The following is a 4,557-nucleotide window of genomic DNA, read 5'->3' as shown; positions in this document are numbered from 1 at the left end:
TGATTCTATGATTCTATGATTCTGTATGACCTCAACTTTTGAAGGCTCTTCTGCAGATGGAGTAAAATGGATAATCCACGGAAGTACTTGTAGTGCACTATGTATTTGGTTGTTCAAGAGATTCTAGAAGTGTAAAGCTCTGGGGGAAAGTTGTCACAGTTCCAGACTTCATGGTTGAGAAAAGGGGCAGAGATGGCTGCATTCATGAACCAGACAAGGCTTTGTTCCACGAAGCTAGCATTTTGGGTGGCATATGGAAATTTCATTAACTGTGGCAGCCTGCTTAGTCTGCAAGAATTTAGAAGTCTTGTTAACAAGGAAGCATTTTAAGTGTTTTCCAGGGTAACTTCTCTGTCAAGCACAAGGAAAGACAGGTTTTATGAAAATGAAAATATATTATGAAAATATACATCACATGCACAAAAAATGCTAAAAAAACCTTTTTAAGGTGATAAACTGAGCATCTCAGAGTCAAGAAATACCAGAATTAATGTTACTAATGGACCATTAATTTGGTTCCTTTGAGTCTATAAATTCTGATAGTCTTCAATTTCATTGTAATAGGTTGGTGGTGTTTCTTTCCATACCAACCCTGTTTTATTGAGAATATATAACTGATTGTCATGTTATTTTGTTATTAATATCTATTTCATCTGCTGTCATTTGATGTATGATCTTTATTTGCAGCACATTATTTAAACCTTACTATGAATTTGCTCATTAACTTTTCTAAAGCATTCTTCTCTTGAATAGCTAAGTGCTTCATAAATCATTTATTTTCGTAATACCCTTGTAAACAGAGGGTAAATGAGACAACAAGAGATCTTACAGATGGAAAAGGAGACAGAGAGATTAAGGTTAAAAACATTCCATTTGTCTGCTTAGCTGGCAATTCCTACAACATGACTTTTTGCATATTTAACATTATATGTCAGTTTACATAGTCAGACAGGATTCTACTGGTATTTATGCAGTAAATGACATGCAAACTATTTTTTCTTGAATTCTACATGACTCATTAGCATTGAGACTGGAAGAAGCAAACATGTTCAATGAAGAAGCATGTACACCTTAACCATATGACTTTCTTCCTCCTTTTGCAACATTCTGCTTGATTTCCTCATGTGCTTTGTCCAACAGCTGTGACAAAAGGAACAAAGCCAGACACAAAATGTCTTCATTACATGGTCTTAATATATCTCCAGAAAAAGTTTCCACCTTGTGCCCTCAATGAGGTAACACTTCTGTTGAAAGAGATTGATGGGAATAATTAAGGAATGTGTCCTAATGATAACACTGAAGAGCCAAACAGAAGGTGGAACAGCAGAAATTGCTGATTTTTGAGTTCTCGAATCTTAATGTTTTCTTGTGTTTATTGTGAGCATCATAATTTTCTGGTTTTTTTGAATAGTAACTTGCATGCTTCATCCCTGTCCACCTCTCAGCCACTGAAACTCCCTTTTACAGTATCATGTTAACACTTTCAGATATTAACACACTTCCAACTTTCAACGGAACACACAGAATTCTGACACTTTTCTCCACTGAGCTTGAGTCAGGGTCTCCCTCACTGTCTTTCTATCTCTCTTCCCAGCTTCTTTGCCCAAACACCTGAGTTTCCTGTTCCTGTTCCTATTCAAGCTGTCTCCTACTACCCCACTGATAATTCCAAGTCTGTGTCTCCAACTCCAGGCTCGTTCAATCACAGCAAGCCCACCTTTGTAATGCATTACTTGTACCCTTCCCTGGATTTATCTGGGGAAATCTTCCTCTAAAGTATGTGGAACAGAAATATATTGTTTTAGGATTTACCAGATAGAATCATAGAATCATAGAATTGTTTGGGTTGGAAAGGACATTAGAGATAATCTAGTTCCAACCCCCCTGCCATGGGCAGGGACACCTCCCACTAGCCCAGGTAGCTCAAAGCCTCATCCAGCCTGGCCTTGAACACCTCCAGGCATGGGGCATCCACAGCTTCTCTGGGCAACCTGTTCCAGTGTCTCACCACCCTCACAGGAAAAAAATTCTTCCTAATATCTAGTCAAAATATGCTCTCTTCCAATTTAAATCCATTATCTCTCATCCTGTCACTACATGCCCTTTTAAAAAGTCCCTCCCCATCTCTCCTGTAGCCCCTTTCAGGTACTGGAAGGCTCGTATAAAGTCACCCTGGAGCCTTCTCTTCTCCGGGCTGAACAACGCCAACTGTCTCAGCCTGTCCTCATACGGGAGGCGTTAGATCCTCTAACTTGGCACAGTTGTTCTATTGTAGCTTTTAAAGCATTACCTTTTAGTTAAACGAGATTCTGCATGTGTAGATAGCTTTTATCATAAAAAGGAGGCTTTAATTTAGTGTTCTGAACTTACTTGAAATTCACATTTGTCATTCATTTATATCAACTATCCATATATGTAAAGGAGATGAATCTTTGAACACAGAATGAGCTCGTGCCTTTAAGTCATCTTACCACTTTGCATCTTTCACTAGCTTGAATCTTGACTGAATTCCTGAATAGGATATGATACAAACAAATAAAATCACAACACCTAACTGCAAAGAGGAGGTACAGAGGGTTCAGAGATATTAATATGCGTAGGAGGGAGTCTCTTGATAGTTTTCATGCAAAGCAACTAATGGTACTGTATTCTTTCTCTATTTTAAAAGTTTTCTCTCTGGAAGTCATGCAACTCAGAGCAACATGTATAGAATCATTCCATCCACATATACTCTCCATTGCCATCTTTTTGCCATTATTGTTGCTAATAGTCTTGTTCCTGTCAAGCCAGCTATCGTGTAATTTGTCTAGTGAATAAGATCTAGGAAGATTAACAAGAATAGGTGGTGACAAAGAATAATGCAGCAAAGACAAAAATCTAAGGAGCAAGGACCAAGGAATCATTTTATCCAAGACACAAATTACAATACTCAATATACTTTTTCTCTCTCCTGTCATATGGTTCCAATAAGGAAAAATAAGCCAACAAAAAAGGGGACACAAAGAATCCATTTCTATTTTTTTCCTCTGGGAGAGTGAAAATTAGGTGTTTGCACAGAATTTGAGCAAACCACTGTTAAATACTATGTAAAGTATATGACTAGTATCTCTTACAGAAAAATATCTTGGTACACAAAATTGTTTCATTGTCGATGAAAGGTTATTATCTTAGAGTGAATAGCTGTGACTCACAGTCTGACTAATCAGAGTCTGAGTGAGAAACAAAAAGACAAATTCAGTGAAACTAGTTTGCATATGCTAAGGAACAGGCTATTTCAGTTCAAGTTCTGTTTCTGTCATCAGCTTGTTGGAGGACACAAAGCCCTGTAGTATGTGGCTTACATGTTTCAGCATATCTCCTGTTCCTTCCCTGGATACCCCTCGTTATTCACTTCATGCATGACAAAAGGAATTGCCACATCCCTTTCCAAGTGACAAATTGTCCAGTAAGCAACGCACAAGCAAGGGCGAGGACTTCTCATGATACACCTACCATATACAGTCCACCAGCCTGCTCTTAATCATGCCGACGCTCGCATCACATCCCACGAACAACAGCGCTCCGTGCCCTCGCACCCTGGGGCGGAGAACTGCAGCTCCCGACCCGCGTAGGGTGGGCACCACCGCGCCCCGGGGCTCAGCACCACGGACAGCGCCCGAGACGGGTCTGTCCCCCCGCCGCGTGGAAACACCCCGCGGGACCGTGGCCTCCCACGCCAGGGCGTGTAGCAGGTGCGGTGGTGCGTGGCACAGGGCAAGGGAGGCAGCAGGCGGAGGCTTTTTTGAGGCCAAAGGGAGGGAGCCGGCAGAAAGACACAAGGTTTTTAGTTCTGATGCAATTCAAGCTCTTCTGACACCCTGCTGAGCTCATGAGAAATAAGTGCAGTGTGTCATTTGGATAGGATGCTTATTCTCCCCTTACATCTTTCCATATCTTATTACATATACAAGATATTACCAGGTACCAAAGAAGAGTATTCAAGCAGTGTATTTGCCGCTGATACAGGCAGGATTAACCATGGACGATCGCTAATAAATGTACAGCATGATCTGTTCACCATTTTAAATCCTAAAGTTCATCAACAAATCTGTCCATTTAACATCAGCTTTTTTTCCTTTCAAGTAAAGTTGCTGAAGTATTCTATTTAATTGTATTTGTCTGTCAAACAACCACATAGTATCATTTTCCCAAATAGTTCAACACACAAAATTTTATTTTTCAAAAAAATTTCAGGTTAAAAAAAAAAAAAAAAAAAAAAAAAGAGTTCTACATCACTGCTACATTGGCTATATTGCACATTTAAATACATTGTACACTCTCTCATAAAACTAGTCTGCAAATAATGATGCAGTTCCCTTCATGAAATGGTAAAAAGAAGCAAGACAGACAAAAACAAACAAAAAAAACCCAATCAAACAAAACAAAACAAAACCCAAACCAGATAATATGATCACCACCTGCCACAGTAGCATTGAGGTCCTGGAGAGCAGAGATGAGCATTTATTGTGAGAGAGAGCAGGAGTTCTCTGTGAAGACAATTTTAGTTTGTTATAAAAC

This window comes from Pterocles gutturalis, unplaced genomic scaffold (assembly GCF_000699245.1).
Source record: "Pterocles gutturalis isolate BGI_N339 unplaced genomic scaffold, ASM69924v1 scaffold33302, whole genome shotgun sequence".
NCBI classification, from domain to species: Eukaryota; Metazoa; Chordata; class Aves; order Pterocliformes; family Pteroclidae; genus Pterocles; species Pterocles gutturalis.
Note: the sequence above shows the minus strand (reverse complement) of the source record.